Below are 12,640 nucleotides of genomic sequence, written 5' to 3' on the forward strand. Positions count from 1 at the left end.
TCCCAGAGTTTACCCAAACTCATGGCCATTGATTCAGTGATGCCATCCAACCATTTCATCCTCTGTCATCCCCTTCTCCTCCCGCCCTCAATCTTTCCCAGCATCAGGGTCTTTTCAAATGAGTCAGTTCTTCACATCAGGTGGTCAAAGTATTGGAGTTTCAGCTTCAGCATCAGCCCTTCCAATGAACAACCAGGACTGATCTCCTTTAGGATGGACTGGTTGGATCTCCTTGCAGTCCAAGGGACTCTCAAGAGTCTTCTCCAACACCACAGTTCAAAAGCATCAATTCTTCAGCACTCAACTTTCTTTCTTTATAGTCCAACTCTCACATCCATACATGACTCCTGGAAAAACCATAGCCTTGACTAGACGGACCTTTGTTGGCAAAGTAATGTCTCTGCTTTTTAATATGCTGTCTAGTTTGATCATAACTTTCCTTCCAAAGAGTAAGTGTCTTTTAATTTCATGGCTGCAATCACCATCTGCAGTGATTTTGGAGCCCCTCAAAAATAAAGTCAGCCCCTGTTTCTGCTGTTTTCCCATCTATTTGCCATGAAGTGATGGGACTGGATGTCATGATCATAGTTTTTCTGAATGTTGAGCTTTAAGCAAACTTCTTCACTCTCCTCTTTAACTTTCATCAAGAGGCTTTTTAGTTCCTCTTCACTTTCTGCCATAAGGGTGGTGTCATCTGCATATCTGAGGTTATTGATATTTCTCCCAGCAATCTTGATTCCAGCTTGTGCTTCATCCAGCCCAGCATTTTTCATGATGTACTCTGCATACAAGTTAAATAAGCAGGGTGACAATATACAGCCTTGATGTACTCCTTTTCCTATTGGAAACCAGTCTGTTGTTCCATGTCCAGTTAAAGGCAATAGGATCAGCATAACACAGAGTTACTGAACCAGCTCATTCCATAGTATCTAATACTGTGTACCTCTAAGTTTACCGAGAAAATATTCTAAGATGATGACATCCTGTGCAAGGTTTTCATAGAATGAAAAAATACTGAATTTGGGGAATAAAGAGTAGGAATCAAAATTCTGGGATTTTTAGTCAATGAATGCAAGCAACTCAGAGTCTCTGAACTTCATTTTTTATTGAAATAAAATAAATATTACCTTTCCTGTCTCTGTAAAAGTGTGGCAGTGAAGAAGCCTAATAGCACTGGAGAAAACTCTGCAAAAAAAGAGAAACAAATACAAATAAAAAATTAAAGGAAGACACATTCCACTCTCACTCTCTAAGGGTCTCCAAGTGTCCAGCTAATAATCAGGGCTGAAACTGCTGGAAAGTGAGATTGGAAACCTATAATCAAGAGTCCACAGATAGATTTAGAAGTAGCAGAAGAGGAAGATGCTTTTATGATGTGACTTTAAACGTGACACAGTGACTCCTCTGATTAAAATCAAAATAAGAAAAGAGGACCTTGTCTTCTTACTTACTAATACCCCAAGTCCCCAAAATGAAATCTATATCCACTTGACAAAATGAATTACCAATTAAAAAATGATCTTAGTTTGTGAGCTCATATCTAATGGCAGAGTTAAATTCATATGTGAAAATATGTGATATGTAATGTGATTAATTTCATAACAGAAGTGCAAACTTCAGTTAGAGCAAGCAGAAGGGAGGTAGAATTGGGTAAAGCTTTTCTTAGAACAGGCTTCCTGGATGAAGGTATGAGAAAATAATTGGCATGAGAAAATTAAATACCTCAGAAAGGAATACATAAAATGTAGGATAATGATAGAAAGGGAAAATAAAGGTTTGAGAAAATTTATTGCTTTACTAATAAGCACCTCTATTTTATTTTTCTTGACCATCTTAGAAGAATAGCTATCATTTTTTCCAAGATATACTCACAGTTAATTTTCATACTAGGTAAAAGCAACTCACATCATCTCAGTTTCACAGTTGGTCGTATGTAAACCTGTTGCTATCACAAACCAGCTGACAATTCATGGAATTTCTCCTTAGTGGCCCAAATGCAAGTGTCCTGATTTCTAGACTTATATAATAATTTCTTTGCTGAGTTACCAGATTTTTACACCTCCTTGCTTTTCAATTTCACATATAATTTTTCTTGGATAAACAGAAAATCCCTAGAGGATTTTCCTTGTTCTCGACTGCTTCGAGAAAATAGAATTTTAAAATAGCTATAGCTTGTCCAATGGAGAGAGAGAGAGACAGACAGAGAGAGATAACTTTCAAACAGTTACAGCTCTTCTAAATATCCTAGCAGCATACTCATTATTTGCATTAAAGTTAAAAAAAATTAAAAAGGCAGAGCAAATAGAACTTACATCCATCTGAGGTAACACATTTCATTATATTTTATTATCCCCAAATCAATTCCTAAAGCAATGTGTGAATTAAAATGTTTTATCCAGCATTTTCAAGAAACCAATTTAAAACTACACAGCTTATAACAAATTGCCAGAAATATTGCAAGCAGCCATTAATTTACTCTAAACCAATTAAATTCTACATTAATACATGCAGTAATATACATGTACTTGTTTCTAATTTCCTTTTGTAATTAAGCACGGGTACGAGGCATAAACTGACTTGACAAAAGAAAAATTTTAATCCTCTTGTTTGATCTCTTCTGTCCTCTCTGGCCTCTATGGCTAAGTGGCATAAGTCACTTTGTCCAGCATCACCCTCATTTTTCATTTATAAGAGAAATTTCTTTTAAGCAGTCATCTATACTATGTAGTGAGTTTCTAGGTGTCCTGAAATTGCCTTTTGTTTGGGAGTCATTTCATCCTGAAATGCATGGGGAGGGACTCCGAGAAGGTTAATGAAAAGTACATATACTAAGTGTTCCAGAACTTAAGGTCAACAATATGGGAAAAACAAATGCAAATTGCAATAGTTCATAGTCAAGATCAGTTATATGTTAGGCTTCTCCAGGGAAAAAGAACCAATAGATTAAATTATGCTCATCCACACTTTTTCAGACACACCCAGAAATAATGTTTAATTTGGGCACTCCACAGCCAATCACGTTGACAAAATTAGTCATCACAGTTTCACCCCTGGTCAACCTGGCACCCATACATATCTTTTAAAAACATACTTAATCTCCAATAAAGACAATAACAAGGTCAAATATATGCCTAACTTGATATAACTATCCTTCATAAAACTAAAAGTCCAATAATTCCTTGCCCTGAAGAGGGGGTAAATTTGTTGACTGACATTTACTGTTCTCCTTGATATCTCATAACCTAAATGCTATAACGTAAAATTAACAATACTTAAATGCTATGACACAAAGCCAATGCATCTTATGTTACATGATAAGGGAATAAAAAAAAAGTATTTCTACACACATACCACATGCACAAATGTATTCATGGCAAAATAAGGAATTACTCATGACAATTCTAGTCATTTCTGTATCTGTTCGTGTAGTCATAGCTGGTATTTATATGTACCTTCTTCCAGTACTCATACTGAATTCCCTTTACCTCCATCAAGTATCTCAGTTGGGCATCATTCTTTATTTGGTGATGTGACTCAAACTTTCATTCCTAAGGGTCTGGGCCATTGTAGTCCTGCTTAGATTGAGGTGTTGCGGCTTCCACTGACCTTAATTACAAAGAATGGTAATACTAAGAGATGACCTAAGGCATCCTCTGTATTTCATTCACACACTTTGTAACCTTCATGGTAGAGTAATAACCTAATTTCCCCTTAGTAGTTGGGATCAATCACCAGGGCCACATGTTAACTCCCTTCCTTGCCTTTAAATTTACTTGTCTTTGCCTCCTTTCTTTGAATACCTTCCTTTACATTAAATCAAGGCATGTTATTTTGCCTGCTGATTCAGACGTACAAAGAGCCTAAGGTGGTCAAGTGATATTCTAAACTCCAGTTCAAGTGAATCATTATTGTGTCTCCTGGTGGGAGGATTTCTTCATCTGGAACTAAGACCTCTAAACCAGCAGAGCATAAAGCTGTTTGAATAGGAGCTTGTTGGTGGGTCAGCAGGAGTAATACTGAGTGGTGTCACTCCCACTTCCAACCTTTGATTCGAATATACCTGAATCTTGGCCCTCAGAGAAATAGCCCCATATATTGAACATTGATTCAGAACAAAAACAGTCTTCTAGAAAATCTTGCCCCAGCCCTGCAAAGTATTACAACTTAGCTGATACTGTAACTTAGTCTTCAAAAGACCATTCTGCCGCTCTTTTAGGCCAGCTTCTTCATGTGGTGAGGAATGCAGGAAGACCAGTGAATCCATGAGCGTGGGCCCATTGCTACACTTCACTGTCTGTGAAGTGAGTTTCTTGATCAGAACCAATGCTGTGTGGAATTCTATTCTATTCTGTTCTTCAAAATAGAAGGCATTTTATAAATCTGTGAATGGTACTTTTGGCAGAGAAACATTGTGTGCAGGGAAGACAGCTCTGCAACCAGAATAAGTTTCTATTCCAGTAAGAACAAAATAATGCCTCTTTTATAATGAAATCTTTCTAGTGTAGTCAGCCTTCCACTAGGCAGCCAGCTGATCACCCTGGGAACAGTGCAATATCAGAAGATCAGTATTGGTCTCTCTGCTACTGGGGAACTGGGTACTCAGCCTTGCCAGTAGCCAGCTCAACCTTAGTGAGTACAAGTCCATGTCGCCGAGTCCATGCATAGCCTCCACCCCTGCCACCATGTCCACTTTGTTCCTAAGCCCACTGGATGATGACAAGAGTGGCTGAGGAAAGACAGACTGGTATTAACAAAACAAGTCATCCTATCCACCTGATTTAAAGTTCTCTGCTGATATTACCCTTTGATGAGCATTCACTTGGAACACAAACATTTTCACGTTTGTTGTCCATTCAGAGAGATCTATCCACATATCTTTCCCAAAATTTTTGTCACTAATATTCTAATAATCGTCCTTCCAAGTCCCTGACTATCCAGCCAAATCACTGGCCACAGGCCATGAAGCAGTATATAACCACAAGTCAAACTATTTCTCTTTCCAAGCAAAGTAAACAACACAGTGCACTCTCTAAGTTCTAGAAGGATCTACCACTGAAAGGTTTCCCTTAACCATTGTCCTTCAGGGATGTTCCAGTGAGGAACTATTGTACAGCTGTTCATTTTCAGGTGATACCTGCATATTGTGCAGAATCGTCTGTAAACCAGGCCTACATCTTCTTTTCCTCTGTCAGCTGGTCTTAGAGAACTCCACATGAAACCACAAGTGCAGGTCAGGCAAGAGAAGGCAGTGTAACAGGACTGGGGACCATGGTCATTTGGGCCACTTCTTCATGTAACTACTTTCTTGTGCCTTCAGGGCCTGCTTGGGCCCACTCACATATATACTATTTCCATTTGATGATAGACATTGCCATGCATTCCCAACTTTGTGGCTTGGTGGGTCAAATAACACCCAGTACATGAAGGACAGCTTAGGTTCTGTAGTAATTTGGTGGTCCATGCTTAAGTATTTAGTCTCTGATAACATCCAGCAAAGAGTTGGACTGTGAAGAAAGCTGAGAGCTGAAAAATTGATGCTTTTGAACTATGGTGTTGGAGAAGACTCTTGAGAGTCCCTTGGACTGCAAGGAGATCCAACCAGTCCACCCTAGAGGAGATCAGTCCTGGGTGTTCATTGGAAGGAGTGATGTTGAAGCTGAAACTCCCAATACTCTGGCCACCTGATGCAAAGAGTTGACTCATTGGAAAAGACCCTGATGCTGGGAGGGATTGGGGGCAGGAGGAGAAGGGGACGACAGAGGATGAGATGGCTGGATGGCATCACTGACTCAATGGACATGATTTTGAGTAAACTCCAGGAGTTGGTGATGGACAGGGAGGCCTGGCATGCTGCAGTTCATGGGGTCGCAAAGAGTCAGACACGACTGAGTGACTGAAAGGAACTGAACATCCAGCAGCAGACCAAGAGCTGCTTCTCAAAGAAGAGTCATTATCTGCAGATAATGGCAGGACCTTGCTCCAAAATCCTAAAGACCTGTGTTATAATTCACCTTTAGGTATGTGAGACTTCTCCATCATGACTTGATCTCTAAAAGGCTTTCATATCTATCATCTAGAGGAAAATATAATGCTGTGACTGATCTAATCACTGATTGGAAATTACATGAAGATGCCAAATTTTAATTTGCACACATTTTAAAATCTTATATTGGTCTCACAAACCCATTTGGAGAATAAGCACCATACATTAAGGAAATTCAAGAAGAATTCTAAAACACAAGAAATACTGTGACTGTAATTAATTATTTTTAGGGTAACATTTTAGCTTCTGTAAATCTACAGCATAATTATTAATCAGGCTAAATTCTTTTCAGTATTTTGTTTGAGTATCTCTTGCTTAAATACTACTCTAGTTTAGTTTTATTTTGTTTTGGTTTTTTAGTACTCTGTAGTATATATCTTATTTGCCACTGCTTTTCACTATTACTTGCAGGAATTTCAGAAAATTATCAGTCTGTGTTTCTTGTCAGTGTTTCACATAATCCAAGTTAGCCATACTAGTATTCTCTTTCTGTATTAATTCTGGATTATCTCACCCTTGTTCTTCCTAACTTGCCAAATTTCACATAACTAGATTTCCCATTGCGGGATAAATGTATATGAGTTATAATAATACATCTCTATCTTCATACCTTGAAAGGAAAACCCCATCCCTGTCTAACACTGATAATTTAAGAACCATTAGATTTTCTGGATCATATGCCATAAGTGGTGAAGCAACTTGGACCTGTTGCAGACTCTTCTCTTGTTCTGGATTCTGTGTAAAACGACTAGGTTTTTGGGTCACCTGGTAAATGGGCTTGAGTAGCACAACCAAATAAGGAATATGTTGTCTCCAAAATTCAAAGAGGCCTAATAGGTACTTTGCCTCTTTGTGGGTTGTAGGAGGGGTCAGACATAACAGCGTATCCTTTACCTTAGAAAAGATACCTCTACATGCCCCACATCAATGGAGCCTTATAAATTTCACTGAAGTAGACAGAAGATCCATGAATTGTACTGAGATTTATTTCCTGCCTTCTGACATACAAATATCTTGAGTTTACATATAAACTCAAGTTGACATACAAATACCAATGAGTTCAGATTGGTTGCTACCTCTTGCTCTCTAGATCCAACAGCATAATGTCATCAGTGTGATTGACTAGTGTGGTATCTTGGGGAAGGGAAAGAAATCAAGATTCCTACAAACTAAATTATGACACTGGTCTGAAGAGCTGATACACCCCTGAGATAGAGCAGTGAGTGAAGGTGTATTGCTTGCCTTGCCAGGTGGAAGCACACTAAGGTGGAGAAAAAGGCATTCTCCAGTTCAGTAGCAGCATATCAGGTACCAGGGAATGTGTTAATTTGCTCAAGCTACAAAACCATATCTGGTACAGCAGTCACAATTTGGAGTCACAGATAACCCACTGTCATTCTCCAAACTCCATCTGCTTTCTGCCCAGGTCAAATGGGAGAGCTGAATGGAGATGTGGTGGGAATCACCATCACTGAATCCTTCAAGTCCTTGATGGTGGCACTGATCTCTGCAATCTCTCCAGGAATGCAGTATTGCTTTTGATTTACTATTTTGCTAGATAGGGGAAGTTCTCAAGACTTTCACTTGGCCCTTCCCACAATAATAGCCCTTATTCCATAAGTCAGGGGACCAATGTGGAGATCTTGTCAGCTATTCAGTATGTCTATTAAAATTATGCATCCTGCAACTTGGGAAATAACCACAAGATGGGTTCTGGGACCCAGTGGGTCTGCTGTAAGGTGGACTTGAGCTAAAACTCCATTGCTCATCTGATCTCTATAAACTCCTTTGAAAACTGGTGGGGCACAGTGATGGTTTGAATTTCCTGGAATTAGTGTCAGCTTAAAGCAGTGTCTAATAGCCCCTAAAAGTTCCAATTATTTCTTTTTCCCCAACATAGAGTTACCCTGGTTAAAAAAAGAAAAGTCATAGGAAAGACTGGGGAAAAGATTAGTTGCATAACTTCAGTAGTGTACCAAGGGTCTTACCTCAAAGGAATCCACCTTCCTCTTCATTCAAAGGATTCTGGGCCTGTAAACTAACTCAAGTCTGTCAACTGATTGAGGGTCTGTAACTCTCTGGTTTTATAATTCAGGTTACACTTGATTACTTGACCTAAAACTTTGCTGATTCTACAGATCAAGTAAGAATTTAGTAGGCTCCCTATCAATATTTCATACCTAGGAACACTATGATTATTTTACCAACACTATAGGACTGAGTGAGTCAGACTATTGTCACTGCTGTCTTGACTCCATTGTCCATTATGGCAATAAGGCCCACCTACCTTTGGCAGTTGGTGCCACCACTTGGCCCCTCCCACACTGAGACCCAGTTATTCCTGTTGCATTTAGGTTTCCCAATTCAGTAATTGCAGTTCTCCCTGTGAGGTCTGGCCTACAGAGAAGTGTGATCACAAAGCTTTTTAAGGATTCTGGGACTCCCTTCACAAATTTATTTCTCACAGTACTGGTGAAAGGTGTGTCTTCTGGACCCTTCCATAATAGACAAATAGGTCTTAAATGACAAATTCATCCTAACATTCCAATCTCCTTAAGCCTTTGAATCTCCTCCCCTACATTCATTAAACCCAGGCATTTTCAATTCACTCATAGTGGGTCATCTTTTGGTCCATATTTCAGTCAACCAACCAAAGAAATTTTCAAAACCCTTCTAACCCCCATGGAGCTTCACTGGTGGCTCAGTGGTATAGAATCTGCCTGCCAATGCAGGAGACACAGGTTCAATCCCTGAGCCAGGAGCATCTCCTGGAAAAGGAAATGGCAACTCACTCCAGTATTCTTCCCTGGGAAATTCCATGGACAGAAGAGCCTGTCAGACTACAGTCCATGGGATCACAAAAGAGTTGGACATGTCTTAGCAACTAAATAGCAACAAACTCCCCAAGCTATGGCATCAAAAGTAGGATCTTTACCTAGTGATCCCATATGAGTAAATTCAGCCTGATTCAACTTTATATTCTTTCTACCATTATCCCACATCCTTGCATCCATTCCCATACATGTTCCTTATATCTCTGTCTATATAAGTTGGAAAACTCAAGTAGTTCTTTTGGAGTATAATGCATCTTTTACTGGTCATACATTATACCTCATATTTAGGGACTTACCAGGACTTGAGCCTAGTTAAAATCTAGAAGTAAAGAGGGGTGATGGGAGTGGGTCCTGAGCAGACTCTGGTAAAGATTCACCAGAATTTAGTGGTCCCATGTCCCCAGCTTCATTAGAGTCTTCACACATGTCCCCATCCCAACTAATAATCCCATTATTCCCCAATAAATGCCCTCACTTCATTAGGAGACACCCTGTGAATCTGCGAGTTCAACTTACATTATAATTCAGTTGTTGCAGGATGAGGCTCTACATTTGATTTTCAGCAAATTTCAGCTCTGTACTATAGGAGATAAGGGTCCTTCAAGACATACACAGAAGTTCTTAGGTTATTTGTGTGGTGCTTGAGCTAGGAATTTGAATCCCTGAGTTCATCTTTTTCTTTTGTCACTTTGTCAGCTATATTAGAAGCCAATGTCATTATATTCATTAAATTTCCAAAAACGTTCAAAAGTATCATATAAAGTGACACCTAGTTCCTTGCTTCTTATAAGTGATTGATTAGGAATACCCAATGCAGATATTTTGCATATCTCTATTAACAATTTACACTGTGGACCATCAGTGCTCTCTATACTACTAAAAATAAAATTATCAGAATCTTAAATCTAATTAGATTTAAGAGATAATTCCTCACTCTTCATACCAAAATTTGTATTTGTTAATATTCTCCAGAACAACAGACACTGTAGGAGATATCTACATATAAATTGATTGGTTGCTTGATTACGCAAAATTGGTATATACAATTATGGAGGCTGGGAAGCCCCATAATTTGTTATTTGCAAACTAGAGACGCAAGAAAGCTATGGTGTCATTCAATCTAAGTCTAAATGCCTGAAAATCAGGATAGCCTATGGTGTAAATTCTAGTCCAAGGTTTCAGAAAAGATGAGAGGACAGGAGAGGAGAGGACAGGAGAACGGATATCCCAGCTTAAGCAGTGAGACAGGTAAAAAGAATTAAGAGAGATGGTTCTTCCTTCCTCCATCTTTTGCTCAATTCATGTCTTTAATGCTTTGGATGATGGCTACCCACATTGAGGAAGGAAATCCGCTTGCCTGAGTCCACTGATTCAAATGCTAACCTCCTCTAGATACACCCTCACAGTTAACACCCAGAAACACTATTTCATCTGGGCACCCTGTGACCAGTCAAGTTGACACATAAAATTAATGATTATAATTAATATGTCATCCTTAGCTTTATATTTTCAATTACATATAGAAACTGACCTCCAATCCAGGATATTAATATCCTTCTGAAATTCATTCAAAAATAAAGAATATTGACCAAATGTGTAAGAGTTACCACATTAATTTCTAACAGCCTGCTAAAAATTCTCATTTGGGTCCAGAACAAGGATATTGAAATTTCTATAAAAATCAATTTGAGTAAAATTTATTATTTCAAGAAAGTTTCAAGTATTTAGTATAGGGAAAGGGAAATAATGGTAGTGGGTTTCTACTGATTCTTTAAGTGGATTTGCTTAAGGATTTTTTACCAAAAAAAATAACTTAGCTAATAAGGAAATATATATTCAGAGTTTCCATAATTTGCCAGTGTCACACGCTTGTGGCAAGAGTTGAAATTCAAATCTTCCTCTAATCCCAAGCTTGTGTTCTTTAGATAATATAAACCTTCTATGGAATGAGTCACTCTTTCTATTTGGGAAACATTACTGTCCATACATATATAGACATCTCGTGCACTTACAGTACAAATACTGCATTCTGCTTTTTTTTTCTTGTGATTATAGCAAAAATATTTTTCTATGTATAGGTTTAGGCTCTAAAATGCTAAATGTTAACATCTTTCTAATGTGTGTTATTGCTAGTTTTTTTTAGGCCTTATAATTTTTTTAGGCATTTCCCTAATGCTTCTGAGTTCTTTTTATTATAGATAAGTACAAATAAGGTATTCATTCCCTTAGATGTTGTCTCTATTGAGCTATTTCCTTAAGATGCAGTTTTAGTTGTGAAATTCATGAGAGGAAAGGATAGAAACAGCTATGTAGCTCTTACTATACACTGCTCTTTTTTTTTTCCTCAAACAGATGGACTAATTTAAAATGAAATATTGCTACTTTTAAAAGAAGCCATTGTCAACACTCATATTCTACAATAGGGAGAAAAATATCAAGCTTCAGGAATTTATCACTCCAAGTGTTGTTGTGAATCGCCCTTGAAAAAGATAGTGACAGACCTCCTCCTCTCCCTTGAATTATATTGCATCCCAGAGGACTGAAATGGCCATTAATTTTTAATATTATCTCTTCTCAGTGAAAAGTATAATGAATTTTCCTTACATATTCCTGTAGGATCGAAGTCCTAGAAATTCTGAGATTTCACGGCATCTATAGTTAGTCTAGAAAATATTAACCAGCTGCTGAGTTCCTGAAGGAGATTGTATAGCAGGAATATGAGCAATTATCACCCACACGTCAATTACCATAATAAAACTATGGAGGTCTGTACAATGCTTTCCTGTTTAGACAATATTTTCTGATTTTTTGATCTTGAAGAAGGCAGGGGTTTGGGGAGGGTAAATTACACTAGATTGGGATTTGTGAGATACAGAGAACTGTATGCCAGGAATAAAGGTTGTGGGTATGTCCTTGCTGAAGCTAACAGTCTCATTAGATTAAAAAGACATAACACATTAAAAATTAGCTGTATGCCAAAGAGGGTGACATTAAATACCTTACAAGCAAAATATATAATAAGTGTCAGAATATAAAAGAAGAAAAATTTAATTATTCTTGACTTGAGTGATCAAGGTAGTTATTGTTACTGAGGTATGGAAACTCCTTTTCAGAAAAGTCATATGTGATGCATGTCCCAGTTACACTCTGGCCCTCCTCCTATCCTCCCATCATCACCTCAGTGCACCTGATCCAGGCCTTTGGGAGCATCCCAAGTGGTTTCTGTTAAGAAGGTCAGCCAAGTTCTGGAATCTCACACTTCCTTGGCCATCTCTGGAAGTAGACTTATTAGCAACTTGAGAGCATAGGGCTGTGCCCAGTGATCCTCCACCACTCTGTAACAAAAGATTTCTCCTGCATCAAAACCACCCATGGTTAAAAACTTTGGTCATGCCTGAGTATGAAAAATATCAAACTATAAGAATGGGCAGTGAAAGTTGCTGCTGACCCGGGGAGGAAACTAAGTGCATCCATTCATTCAATAAAATTCAATAAATACCTATATATCTGGCCCTGGGTCCTTATACATATCGTCGAAATATGAAGGAAAAATGTAGCACTTAATTCTGAATATAGGACAGAAAATATTCACATAATTTATCTGCAGTAGGAACAAAGAAAATAACTTACTCTAACCCCCTTAACATGAATATCAAGCAACTAGACTTCCGGTTCAAGATGGTGGAGTAAAAGGACATGTGCTCATCTCCTCCTGCAAGAGCACCAAAACTGCAAATAGCTATTGAACAATCATTGACAGGAG

At 38.3% G+C, this 12,640-nt stretch overlaps 1 long non-coding RNA gene across 1 annotated transcript in view; it reads right to left on the minus strand.

Annotated features, from left to right (window-relative positions):
- Positions 1 to 1,136: 1,136 nt before the first annotated feature.
- The window catches only part of LOC110142972 (uncharacterized), a 484,405-nt gene continuing 472,901 nt past the window's right edge, over positions 1,137 to 12,640 (minus strand). Inside the window, exon 6 of the long non-coding RNA XR_011487293.1 lies at positions 1,137 to 1,185. This is a non-coding gene — a long non-coding RNA (uncharacterized lncRNA). The remainder of the gene's footprint in view (positions 1,186 to 12,640) is intronic.

This window comes from Odocoileus virginianus, chromosome 4, assembly GCF_023699985.2.
Source record: "Odocoileus virginianus isolate 20LAN1187 ecotype Illinois chromosome 4, Ovbor_1.2, whole genome shotgun sequence".
Taxonomy (NCBI): Eukaryota; Metazoa; Chordata; class Mammalia; order Artiodactyla; family Cervidae; genus Odocoileus; species Odocoileus virginianus.